The sequence below is a fragment of the Tupaia chinensis genome, unplaced genomic scaffold, assembly GCF_000334495.1.
Source record: "Tupaia chinensis unplaced genomic scaffold, TupChi_1.0 Scaffold141469_1, whole genome shotgun sequence".
NCBI lineage: Eukaryota > Metazoa > Chordata > Mammalia > Scandentia > Tupaiidae > Tupaia > Tupaia belangeri.
In genome coordinates, this window is record NW_006201331.1 from 304,540 (window position 1) to 317,568 (window position 13,029).

At 52.8% G+C, this 13,029-nt stretch overlaps 1 protein-coding gene across 2 annotated transcripts in view; it reads left to right on the forward strand.

Moving 5' to 3' along the window:
- Positions 1–32: 32 nt before the first annotated feature.
- The window catches only part of NR4A1 (nuclear receptor subfamily 4 group A member 1), a 23,361-nt gene continuing 10,364 nt past the window's right edge, over positions 33–13,029 (forward strand). The window contains exons 1-2 of one of the 2 annotated variants that reach the window (XM_027766202.1): positions 33–47; positions 4,473–4,590. The gene's annotated coding sequence lies outside the window, so the exon portion shown is untranslated. Of the gene's footprint in view, positions 48–4,472; positions 4,591–5,502; positions 5,602–13,029 lie in introns of those variants that run through there. The other variant, XM_006163157.3, reaches the window with a different exon arrangement.

Below are 13,029 nucleotides of genomic sequence, written 5' to 3' on the forward strand. Positions count from 1 at the left end.
CGCGGGCGAGGGGGGGGGGGAGGGGCGAGCCGAGGCGGCCGCGCCAGGTGAGGGGGCCGCTGCGGGAAGCATTGAGGGGGTCCCGGGAGGGACTGGGGAGTCCTGGGACCTTGACGGATGTCTCGGACGGGCTCGGGGCCACGCTGGGAGTCTTGGAAACTGGGGAGTGAGGGAGAGCTGGATTCCCAGCGGAACCTGCTGGCCCGCACTCAGCCCCCAAGTACAGAGGCCAGCGCTTTCTCTCCCCAGCACGCCAAGGGTGGGGTTTGGCCCACGAGGGGCGCTGGAGGTGGCCAGGCCAGAGAAATTCCTTCCATTTCCCGGCTGGCTGCGGGGAACAGGTTCCAGGAGCTCGGCTGCCAGGAAACCCAGCCGAGAGTGACCAGGGTTGCGCGGCGCATCTCCTTCGTGGGACTGAGGCAGGAAGCTGAGCGTGGAGAGGGTCTCATGGAGTCAGGCGCAGGGCTGGGATTTGGACGCGGTCTCGTGTTTTCTCCTGCAGCATCTCCTCTCCTGACAGTGGCAGGGGCTAGGGATCCGGATTGAGGGCAAGGCCTGGACTTTTGCACATTCCTTTTTTACGCCTATCCTTATTTTTGATAGGTGACCAAAATAAATAAATAAATAAATAATGCTGCAGAGGTGGTTTACAGCGAATTATTAATTTGAGGTTAGGGCTGGAATTATGGGAATGATGGAAAAGTGCAGGCTGAGCAGAGATAGGTAGGTTCACACTCAGAGGGTGATGTAGGATTAGGGGCTGCTGGCCGGGCACTGTGACTCTAGTGGTGGCTCCTGGGTTTAATCCTGCATCTACTCCCAGAGGACTCTTGGATTTGTCACTTGGATGGAGGCTGGAAAGGAAGCCAGCTAACTCTTGCAGTGACCCAGAGCTGAGAGGAATGACAAGCATACAGTACAAATAAACAGGACTCAAAGTGTTGGTGTGGGGCAGAAGGATGGGCCACACTAACGAAGTGAAAGTGACTGATGACACATATCGATAAGCGCTTGCACTGCAGTTAAGAAATCAGCTCATGAGTTCAAGTCCTGGTGCCTGGCTCAAAGGCCCAGCAACCAGGCCCCCACACTTCTCACGTACTGCCTAGGTGGGGGCTGTCAGGCTGCCCTGTGGCATAGCCAAAGCCTCAATCCACTACACAGGTCTAAGGATATGGGAGGAGGAGGAAGAATGCCTGGTCCTGGACTCTCTGGTTGGGCCCCGAGTTCTTATTCCAGCTTTGCCAATTTGCTGTGTGACCTTGGGCAAATGGCTTAATATTTCTGGGCTCTAGCTTTCTTACTGGTAAAAGGTGCATGATAATAATTCCTTTCTCATTGCATTGTGAGATTGAAATATTAAAAAGCATGGTAAGTACTTAGGAATGTATACGACACCTGATCAACAAACGTTAGCTGCTGTTGTTATTGTTAGTAATAGTAATATGACTGTTTCTGTGTGGGGACATTGTCCAATGCAGTACTCATGCCCACCAGGGCTGTGGAGGGTCTGCCAACTATGTCCTGTTACAAGAGGGAATTTAATTAAGAAAAGAAATACTTGGTAGGCAGGCCTAGAAGGAGTTTCCGAGGAGGCTGTGAAGTCAGTGAGCTGGAATCCAGGCCTGAACGGAAGCTACAACTAACTTGTTAGCTAGATTGTTCCTCCTACTGGCTGACCCTTCTCCCAGCCCAGCAGCAATGCAGGCATGGGCGGGGGAGGGTCCTGCCCTCTCCCCATTTCACAAACCCTGCGCACCTGCTAGTGCTGAGAAGCTTTAGACTGCAGACGTGGTGGTGGAGTTGGCCCTAGCCCCTGCTCAGCCTCCGTGTTCTATTTGGGTAGACAGGCGATAAACCAGCGAGCAAGTGAAGCCTGCAGAGAGCATGGCAATAGTTAATGTGGTGAGCTGGGCGTGGAGGCTCTTTGAGGGAGTGAAATGGGCACTGACCCGTGATTGGGCACTGAAGTCTGGCTTGTTGCTCCACCCCATTTTGGGGGGTCACTTTCTCCTCCTCCAAGCCACCTAGCCCTTGGTTTCCGTCTGCACAGTGCTGATTGTAGTTGACCTTGGTCCCTATCATAGCCTGGGGCCCAGGAGGTGGTTTGCTGGTTCTTGGACCTCCGTTGTTCATGGCAGACTGCCCAGCTCACAGAAAGTCCTCAGTAAATGTCGGTGGTGTAACTGTTGAGGAGAGGATTGTGATCTGGAATCAGCTACCTGTTCTAAGAAGCAGGGGCTCACTTCTTGGCACCAGATGGGTGCTAGACTGGGAGAAGACTGAGTGCTCAGGTTGGGCCTGTGGTAGGTGGTCTTTGGCCCTCCCTACTCTTCCTGCTCAGCTGTGGGTGCGTAGGGAGAAAAGGGAAGGTTAGGAGACCTACAGCCCCGTTTCTGAAGTCAGGGAGGATGACACTGTCATTCTGGGGTGCAGGTGTAGTCCATGGGCTGGGGCATTTTGGATCTTTGGTTTGCTCTTGATGGGGTTAGAAGTGCTCCAGATGTTGCAGCGGCCCTCCCTCCCCTCCTCTCCTGTGCCTTCACTTCCTGTACCCCAGTATACTCACAGGCATGTGAGCGGTGGGGCCAACAGGGCTGGCTTCCCTTCTAGAAGGAGAGATCAGATGCCTGGACATGGCTTGAAATAGGAACCAGGATCTGGGGTTAGCTTTTGTGTCCTCGGTTATTTATTTAGTTAGTATTTTTTAGTTTGCTACACTGCATGTGCGCTCACTGGAAACAGAGAGAGAGAGGGAGAGAGAGAGAGAGAGAGAGAAGAAATCACCCGTGAGGGCATGGCCCTGCAGCAGTCCTTTTCCCACTCTCCTCTTGGGATTCTGGGCACACACGTGCACGTGCACCAGCATGTCTTTCTTTCCTTATTTTCCTTTTCAGGTTTTTGCTACAGGGTGCTTACACTCGCTGGAGAGAGACAGAGAGAGGGAAAGTGAGAAGCCATCTCCCAGAGGGATGGCCGTGCTGTAGTCCCTTGTCCGTTCTCCTCTCAGGACCTTGGGCATGATTCCCAAGAGGCCAGGTGTGGGGCTTGAACCACAGTTGGCCATGTGGGAGTCTAGTGCCTTAACCACCGTACCACCTACTGGTGTCCTCAAAGTATTTTTCTTTTCTTTCTTTCTTTTTTTTTGAGAGGTTTTTGTCATAGGGCACATGCGCTCACTAGACAGGAAAGAGACACAGAGAACAAGTGAGAGGGAAAGTGAGAAATCACCACCCTGGGTGATGGCCGCTCCACAATCCCTTCTCCATTCTATTTCTGGGCTTTGAGGCATGCACGCATACGAGCCCCATGTGATCTTAAGCCACTGGGTCTGGGACTCGAACTGCAGTCAGCTATGTGGGAGTTCAGCAATGTAACCACTATGCCATCTGGTGGCCATGTCTTTTCTATTTTAGGAATTACTGATTTAATTTTATCATCATCATCATAGTTTTTAAAATTTTTGCTATAAGGTGTGTGTTCTCACCAGAGAGAGACAATGAGAGAGAGAGAGAGAGAGAGAAAGTGAGAAAGCAAGCTACCAGGTCTGGAGCTGGGACTGTGGTCAGCCATGTGGGAGTCCAACACTTTAACCACCATACCCAGAGTGGTTTTTCAGTCTGCTGGGTCTGGGACTTGAGCTGCACAGTTGACCATGTAGGATCAAGCCACCTTAACCTCTGCACCACCTGCCGGACTTTGTGTCCTCATTTCATTCATTTAATTTCTCCTAATAGTGATACGAAGCTTACCTGTGTACTCAGCACTGCCCTAGTCCTTTACACATACTAACTCATTTTAAACCTGATGACAGTAACCCTGCGGTTGTTAATTTTAGAGATTTCTATTTCAGTTGTCACATTTGTAGCTGAGAACCTGAGGTACAAGAGATTATGTAACTGGCCCAGGGTGATAAGCAGCGAAGCCAGGATTTGAACCCAGACAGTCTGGGATCCAGCATCTGTGCTCCTTACTCTAAGTTGGACCTTCCCATCTGGGGACTGGCGTCCCACCAGGGAGATTCCTTTGAGTCCCTTTGTCTGGCTAGAAGCCTGGACTGCCTGAGACGGCATGGAGCCCTTGTCCTTTGGGGTCCTCTGAGGCTCCAGGGGCGGAGCTGGAGCTCCTTAAGGAGAGAAAGGTGCTGTGCTCAGCCTTCACAAGAACTCGGTCTCTGCCTCCAAAACACCCTTTTGCATATACTGAAGTCTGAGCGCCGGAACTGGGGTGTGGGGCTGGGGGCCAGGTGCTGGCATGTTTCTCTGTAGCTCTTAAGATGTCACATGCTGTCTGTGGCTCCTGGCCAAGCCCCATGTCCCCAAGAGCTGGTTACCTGTGCATGAGTCCCCGGGGAGGTCCTTGGGCTGGCCTGTCCCACCCTGTCATGGATCCTGTCCCTGCTCCCACTTCTGTGCTGTGCCCAGGGAGCATCTCTGTGACGGGTTTCTCTTCACACTGACTCTTGCTTCTAGGTCGTCACTGCAGACAGGGCCCAGCCCCTGCCCCTCCCTGGTGTCTTGGCTCCTGCAAGGCCCTGAAGGTTGAGGAGATGATGAGTGTTGGCCAAAGCCTGTCAGTCCATCCTGTGAGGTAAGTGTACAGACAACATCGCCTGTTGTTTGTACACCCCGGGGCTCCTGAGCAGGTGGGGTTGGAGGCAGAGGTGGGAGCAAATGTGGTTTGGAGGATGGGGAGGGAAGCCCTGAAGAGGTGGCAGGTGAGGCGCTGCTCAGCCCCGGGGGAGGGGGATATGATTTCTTTCTTTTTTTTTTTTTCTTTTTTTTTTGGAGAGGTTTTTGCTATAGGGCGCTTGCACTTGCCAGAAGCAAAGAAAGCGACAGAGTGACAGAAAGCGAGAAATCACCCCTGGAGGGATAGCCATGCCGCAATCCCTTCTCCTCCATTCTCCTCTTGGGATCTTGGGCATGCACGCACACATGCCTGGCGTGAGTTTAAGCCACCGGGTCCGGGACTCGAACCATGGTCGACTACGTGGGAGTCCAGCGACATAGCCATATGCTAACTGCTGGTCTGATTTCTTTAGAGCGAGGGTAATGTGAGTGGGGCCAGGGAAGTCTCATTTGCTTAGCAGGATGGGCTGGGGGGCTCTGGCCTGGGTGACATGAGCTGGTGGGGTGGGGGTGTGAGCTGCTCTCAAGGCAGCATGTGCGCAGTGACAGGAAGCTGAGAGGGTGGGGTTGGATAGCTGGGGCTGGGCTGGGAGTGTAGTAGGGCAGACACAGCAGAGGGCAGCTGGCCTGTTTCCAGGGTGTAGACATTACACCAGGAGAGAGCGTAGAGGGAAGGCCTGGACCACCTCCTCCTCTCCCCAAAGAGTGATGAACACTCCTCCATACCATGGCGTATTTGTAGGTCCTGAGATGCCTCGGTTGGGGAGGGGGCCTCTGCAGTGTGGGGCAAGGACACACCCTCTACTAGCCACCCACCATACTTAGAGGACAGTTGCCTACTTATGGCCGTGACCAGGGGATCCTTTTACAGATGAAGATACTGAGTCACAGAGGAGAGAAGTGACTTTTCAGGGTCCAACAGTGGGGATGTGTGGAGCCAGTCCTTGAGCCTGGGTCTTCTGGATTCCAGGTAAGCTGGGGGCTTGGTCTGGGTGGACACAGCTTCCTGTCTGAGAGTGCTTCCGAAGAAAGGACAAGCTGGTCTGTGGGTGAAATGGACGAGGATAGCAATGAAATTCTCTTCAGTCCCGCCTTCCCCTGGGGAGTTGAGGTCCGGGGATAGGGCTGAGGACACCCAGGTCCTGGTTGCTGTGCCTGAGAAAGCTGGAGTGCAGTAGGTACCCTGGGACTCTCAGGTCCCCTTCTTCCTTCTCCTTGGACGGGGGCCATCTCTGAGCGACAGAGATGAGGCAGGGGCTGCTCGGATCTCTCCCACAGCCCCAACGCTGCTGCTGCATGCCGAGTTGGTGCTCAGGGTACAGAGTCCCAGGGAGGTGGCTGAGGTGTGGTGGAAGGGTGTCTGTCTGAGCCTGGGTGGAAGGAGGGGAAGCCTTGGGAGGCCGTTCTGAGGACTGGGCTGGGTGTGCATGGGCCTCCTGCTGGCGGCAGGCTCTGTGCCACCGAACTCAGGCCAGGGACAGGGAGAGCAGTTACTGTAATTGGGAGAGGCAGGTGTCCCTGCTCAGCTGGAGATCTGGGCTTGTGAAGCACGTGAGTGAGGATGACAGCAGTGGCCAGGTGTCTCTCTCCACCAGACCCACCTCTACCCCCAGTCCAGACTTGGCTTCCCTCTGGGTCCACAGCAGCCCTGGTGGGCAGAATCCTGGTGTTTACGCTTGTTGTCGGGGTGATACTGGTGATCGGGTGGAGCTCTCATGCTAGGGCCACCCCAGGGGGCTGCCAGCTGGGGCCCCATGAGAGCTCAAGCTGCTGGTCTTGTGACGTGGGCACCTGTCTGCCAGGCCTGGGCATGGGCCCAGGGTCACGCTCATGCTGGGGCTCCCGTCAGCTGACTATTTTGGGCTCTTGCTGACCTGGGCCAAAGTCATGCCCCAGCCAAGAGGGCCTTGAGGCAGCTCCCCCATCCCCAGAGGCCGGCTTTGGTTTCTGCTTTATAAACAGAAGAGGACGCACTGGCTTGGAGACAGCTCTGCATCCAGTGTCCACCCAGCTGGGCATAGCCTCAGTCGGAGAGGACGGGCTGTCAGGACAGTTGTGTATCTCCCTGCAGGACTTCTTGGGGCCATCAGCAAGGGCCCCCCACCAGCCCTGGGATACTCCTTTTGTGTGGGTGTCCTGGGTGTCAGAGGATAAAAACAGTGAAGAGGAAGCTGGTGAGTGTTGGGAATGGGGGGATACGGGCTATGGGAGCTGGGGTGTTTGGATATTGTACTGTGGTGACTGTCATTCCAAACCCTTGGCCTTGAGAGGAGGGTGAGGAGGAGGAAGCAGAGGTGGTTGACCTTCCCTAGGAATGAGGGTGCAGCTGGACCACAGGTGAAAGGTGGACCTTGGACTCAGGCACATTTTGTGACTGGGAATAGGAGATGTGGAAATAAGCAACACTGCCTATGGCCTTCCTTGGAGATTCCCCCCCAGGGGATGAACCTCTGAACCTCCCCTCCCGTGGTCACCTGGACTGCGGAGAGACTGCTCTACTCACGCAGGAGCAGGACACTGGAATGAGTCCAGTGTCTGCAGGACACCTCAGGATGGGTCTCTGAGTGGGGTCCTGAGCCCCCACTGGCTAGGCCCAGGTGGCTGGGCCGGGGACTCCTTGTTTGGCTTCCTAGCAGCTCCTGGGCCTGAGGAGCAGGGCTGGCACGAGGCCTGGTGAGTGCGCCAAGCAGCTTGCCGCAGACCCGCTCCGGGACCTGGGCCAGGGGCTTGGGCCTACGGAATGAGTTGCTCTTGACGTGTGTGTGGGTGGCTCTTGTGTGCTCCCTCTCAGTTCTCAAAAAAAAAAAAAAATTTTTTTTTTCCCCTTTCTGAACGTGAGTCTCTAAACGAATCCAGAGCCTGTGACTAAAAATACTTTAACAATAGGAAAGTGCATCAGTCTTTCCGGCTGGGGCTGGTTATCAGAGGTTTTTATTTTGGAATTTGAAATTTTGCCTGCAAAGGCGGGTGGAGACCCTGCACAGGGGACTTTGGTGGGTGTGGATGTTCTGTAAGGTGGTGGGAGACCCTCCAAGGCAGAGGAGAGAGGAGCAGGCCAGAAGCTGGACAGCTTGAGGGAGGCACAGAGGGAGATTTAAGGAGGGTGCAGATGAGGCGAGGGCAACCTTTCCCGAAGGAACTCCAGCATCTTGTCTGTGTTTTCCAGCTCTGTCTGGCTGTTCTTCCTAAAGTCTGATCTTACGCCTTTATGCTGTATGTTCATTTCTTCCCGCCTGAGAGGGCGTTGTGGAGAGAAATCACTAGACTGAAGACAGCTGCTGTGTCTGTAGCCTGACCTCCCTAACTAAGCAGTGTTCTTCAGAGTATTAATTGAGCACTTGCTGCATGCAGAGTCTGGAGTTTTCCCAGAGGGAGGGAGCCATGTCTCTGAGAACATTCTTACCTCCTCTCACTCAGCACTTAAGGGGAGAAGTGGGAATGGGGTACCTATTTCTTTTTTTTAAGAAATAGTTAATTAATTAGACCAGAAAGAGATACAGAGAGAGAGAGAGAAAGCAAGCTGCCAGGTCTGGGATTCTAACTGTGGTGGGCTGTCTGGGAGTCCAGTGTCTTCACCACCATGCTGGGCCTGCCGGGCCTGGGGTAACTATTTCTGTCTGGTTCTTGGAGGAGGACTGCTGGCTTCCCAGTACAGCTGAGGACCTGGTATCTCGCCTGCCTGCCCCGGCTGCAGGTCCCTGGATTCAGGTCCCCGACAGTGCCCCATTTGGATGTCGAGTGTCTCTCTTCCAATAGTAGGTTGATTTTCCCAGCATGGGACTTGGGTGTGTCTTGACTTGGGCAGATGAGGGGACAGTTTCGAGAAGGCACAGACCAGGCTTGCTGAGTCCTGGTCAAAGATGTCTCTGTTGTTCTTCCATTTCCTCCCCAAAGTTTATTTATTTTTGCCATGAGTGAGAGACACAGAGTGAAAGAGAGATGAGATACAGCTGCCCTGACAGGGTGCGAGTGCCAGGATCCACTCCAGCCCCAGCCGGCCTGTATCACGGGTGGCACATACGTACTCTTTTTCAGGGAGAGACCTCCAACCAGCAGCCTTCCCACGTGGACCTGCTTCACAGAGCATTGCTGTTTTGCTGCTCCAGTCTCCTGCTTGTTCATCTTTTGCCCTTGCAAAGAGCTGGGGGTGTGGTGGGAGACAGTGGTTGGTTGGCTGTGTTCTTGGGAGCCTTGTTTGGGGAGGTAAACACATGGTAGACCATGGCAGTATCTGGGCAAACCAGGGGGTCAGGGCCAGGGGGTCAGAGCCAGGGGCCTGAGCCTGATCCTTCACATCTGGTTCCCCAAGCTGCCCATGGGAAGCCCCCTGAGGTGGTAGGCAGTGCTTTCCTGCTCATAGCACAAAACCCTCTGTCCACTGCCAGGGCAGGAAGAGGAAGTGGCTGGGTCAGGGCTGGCGATAGGCTCTGGGACTGAGGAGGGGAAGCTCCAGGGGCCACTTCTCAGCGGGAGGAGGCAGACTCACTCCTTCTGCCGACCCACGGGAAGGGCGTGGAGGCCTGTGGGCGGGGATGGTCTCAGTGAAAGTAGGGCAAGTTCCTGCCCTCTGCTCAGCAGGGGTGGGGCCCATCCCAAGATGGGGGGCAGGAGGCAGCATGGGAAAGGGGATGTGCAATTCTACTTCCTCTATTCCCTATTTAAAAAAAAATTTTTTTGTAGAGGTTTTTGCCTTAGGGCACATGGTCTTGGTGTGTGTGTGTGTGTGTGTGTGTGTGTGTGTGTGTGTGTGAGAGACAGAAACAGTGAGAGGGAAAGTGAAAGATCACCTCCCAGGAGGGTGCCCACACTGCAATGCCTTCTCCTCTACTGTCCTCCTAGAACCTTGGGCACACATGCATATACGTGTACATGCGTGAATTTCAAGTCACCTGGTGTGAATTTCAGGTCACCAGGTCTGGGACTCAAACCATGGTTGGCCATGTGGGAGTCCAGCCACGTAATTGCTATGCCAGCTGTTGGCCCCCCTCTATTCCCAGTTTACCCGTCTCTATGCCCACCCTCTTGGCTGGGAAATGGTGGTGGACACTGGCTGCCCATTTCGAGGCTGCCCAGGGCTACTTTCTGTGTGAGTGCACACCAGGCCCTCCTGCCAAGGTCGGGAGACAGTGCCCTTGCCCTCTTGTTCACACACTGGTCCGGTGTTGGATGGGTCTGAGCACATGGTCAGTCCCAGGCCCCAAAAATGTCACTAGGAGGAGTAAGGGCCTGGTGGATGGTTAGAAAGTGGACTGTGTTGACAGCCCCTTTCCTGAGGCTGGGTGTTGCAGCCTCTCCTAACTCTAGCTGTACTCTGAGTCTCTGTTGATAGAATAACTACATAATGAAAAACAGCCACTATGATTTCAAAAACACACTTGAATGAATTTGTACTCAGTAAATTCCAGCTGCATCTGCATCTATTTAAATAAATATGGCTCTCCAAAAATGGCTATTTTTTTTTTTAGAGATTTTTGCTATAGGTGCATGCAGTCACTGGAGAGACAGAGACTGAGAGACAGAAAGAGAGAAACCACCACCACCCCGCACCAAGGAGGATGCCCATGCCACAATCCCTTTTCCTCCATTCTCCTCTTGGGATTTTGGGCATGCACGCACATGCACCTGAGGTGCATGCCGGGTCTGGGACTTGAACTGTAGTCTGCTATGTGGGAGTCCAGTGATGTAACCATTACACCATCTTCTGGTCCCAAGATGTGGCTATTTTTTAAAAAAAAAAATATTTTATTTAACTTTATTTTATTTTTTATTAATTATTTTATTTATTTATTTACTTATTTTCATTTGACCAGATGGGGACAGAGAGAGAGAAAGTGAGAAAGCAAGCTGCCAGGTTTGGGACTCGAACCACAGTCAGCCATGTGGGAGTCCAGCACCTTTAACCACCACATCACTGGTGTGGCTGTTTAAGTAAGCTTTTTTGGGGAGAAAATATACAGACAGAAAAATGTACATATCATAGGTGTAAAATCTACGAGTATCATTTGATGATTTTTCCAGAGTGAACATACTTGGATGATCCTTGTCCAGGTTAGGAACCTGGTTTTAATTTACAGGCTGTGTGTGTGTGTGTATACCTGGTTTCATGGTGCACTTGTAAGAATCAAGGCCAAGGCCAGCTTGAGGCATGGTGTTTAAAGCAGCTGGATCCTACATGGCCAACTACACAATTCAAATCCTGGACCCGGCAGCTTGAGAAACACACTGGCACTTCTCCCCAAAATCCCAACAGGAGGGAGAGGTAGAGGGGGAGGGATTGCGATGTGACCATTCCCTACGGGGCAGTGCTTTCTCATTTTCTCCCTCTCTTTATTTTTCTTTCTCTCTCTGGCAAGTGCATGTGCCCTCTGGCAAACTTAGAGAGAGAGAGAGAGAGAGAGAGAGAGAGAGAGAGAGAGAGAATGAATGAAGAATCAAAGCCCTTAGGGCCAGAAGCCACAGCCTCTGAGAATTAGGGATCCTGATTATGAGTCCTGCCTCTGAGCCTGCTTCCCCATTTATAAAATGTACATTGTGATTCCAAACTAGGAAAAATCGATGAGAATATTAAATGTGAAATACCCTGACCCAAGATCTGTCCTTGATGGGTATGCACCCTCCCTCACCTACCCGCAGTGAGAAGGTGCTAAGTTAGAGTGGGCGAGGCTAGCGGGTGTTGTGGTGATTGTGTTGTTGGATTCCCACGTGGTTGAATGCAGTTGGGAGTCCCAGACCCAGTGGCTTGAAACTCACACTAGGCATGTGTGCGTGTGTGTCCAAATTCCCAAGAGGAGAATGGAGAAGGGATTGAGGCATGTCCATCCCCAGTGGGGTTGATCTCTTTCTTTCTGTCTCTCTGGCAAGGGCACACACCCTATAGCAGAAATCTCTCTGAAAATAAAAAAGAGTTGGCTGTCCAGGAGGGTGACATGTGAGTGGAAGTCTTGGAAGATGAGCAGGATTGGAGCATAAGGGTGGAAGAGGAACAGTGTGCCCAGTGGGTGGTGCCCAGTGGGTTTAGCCTGAGGTCCTTATATGGTGGTGGTAGGGAGATCCATGAGGCCGGGGTCATAAGGGCAGAATGGTAGGCTGGGCTGTGGCGTGGGCCTACTGTGTGGGGCTCTCTTGTCTCCAACATGTCATCTTTCCCTGCCCTTCTAATTTTGGATACTGTTCCCATCATTACCTGTCCCTCCTCCTTCTCCACGAGCTGTTCATTTTGACCTTGTTCTTCTTTTTAATGGATTTATGTATTTCTTCCATGAGTGAGTGAGAGAGAGAGAGACAGCACCCCCACAGGGTTCCAATACCGTGATTCACACCCAGCCTTCAGCCATCCCTGGATCACGGGGATATGTGCCCAGTGTACTCAGAGAGATCTCTGGACTCGATCTGGGAACCTTCCCATGTGGGATTTGCTCATAGTGTTGTGTTTTTACCTCTGTGCCACCATTTGGCTCCCCTGACCTTGTTGTTAAAGGCTAGGTTGGGGTCCATTGGGGTCTCTGTCCAATCTGGGACCAGCTTTTGCTCTGGGCCTCTCAAACTCTGCATCAGTTATGCCTTTTCTGAGTCCCCGCCCCCAGAGCCCCAGACACTCACTCTGGAGGGCTTCCAACTCTTAAGATGAGGCCTTGGATCCCCAGGTCTCTTTCATCTTTGTCCCCCCCCATCTGATGCATGTCACTCCTGCGTGAGGGACCTGGCTGTGTTTCCACAGAGGAACTCTGTCCTTTTCTCCTTATTTTAAAATTTTAAAATGTGTTCTGACTCCCTAGCATCTCCTGCCTCTCAGAGCATGGCCTAGTTAGCTGCAGTTCCTCACCTTCCTCTGGCCTCGGGGAAGCAAGCCTGCTGCCTCTGCAGCCTGCACTAGCTTGGAGAGGTGGGCCCTGGGCTGTGGTACGATCTGGGGGCTAGATGCTGTGATGCTGAGATTGAGACCCAGGACCTTCTCCTGGCTTGACTTCCCTGGGACTCACGGGTGCACCTACCCCACTGGCTGGTTCATGCCACTTTTTACAAATACAAAGTAGTGGGGAGGGGAGGAGGATGCAGATGCCCAAGGCTGGCTCCACTTTCAAAGGGCTAAGCTAAGGCTGAGCTGAAGCACACACTTGCCAAGTTGCAGGTAGTGTACCTGTCTTTGCCAGATGGAGGGAAGAACATTGACTTGGCTAATCATCCTTTGCTGACATGTTAAAATTGTTTTTACTTTGCTTAAGGCCCTTCTGGGGCAGAGGGAGGAATCCCAGGGCGGGATGGGAGCCAGGTGGGGAAGCCAGCCTGTGACACAGTTGGGGCTCCTGGTTAAGGTACAGAACCCTTGGGTCCTAATCTGCAAAATGCAAGGACTTGACTTAAAATTATGACTTCACACATTTTTTTTTTTTTTTTTTTT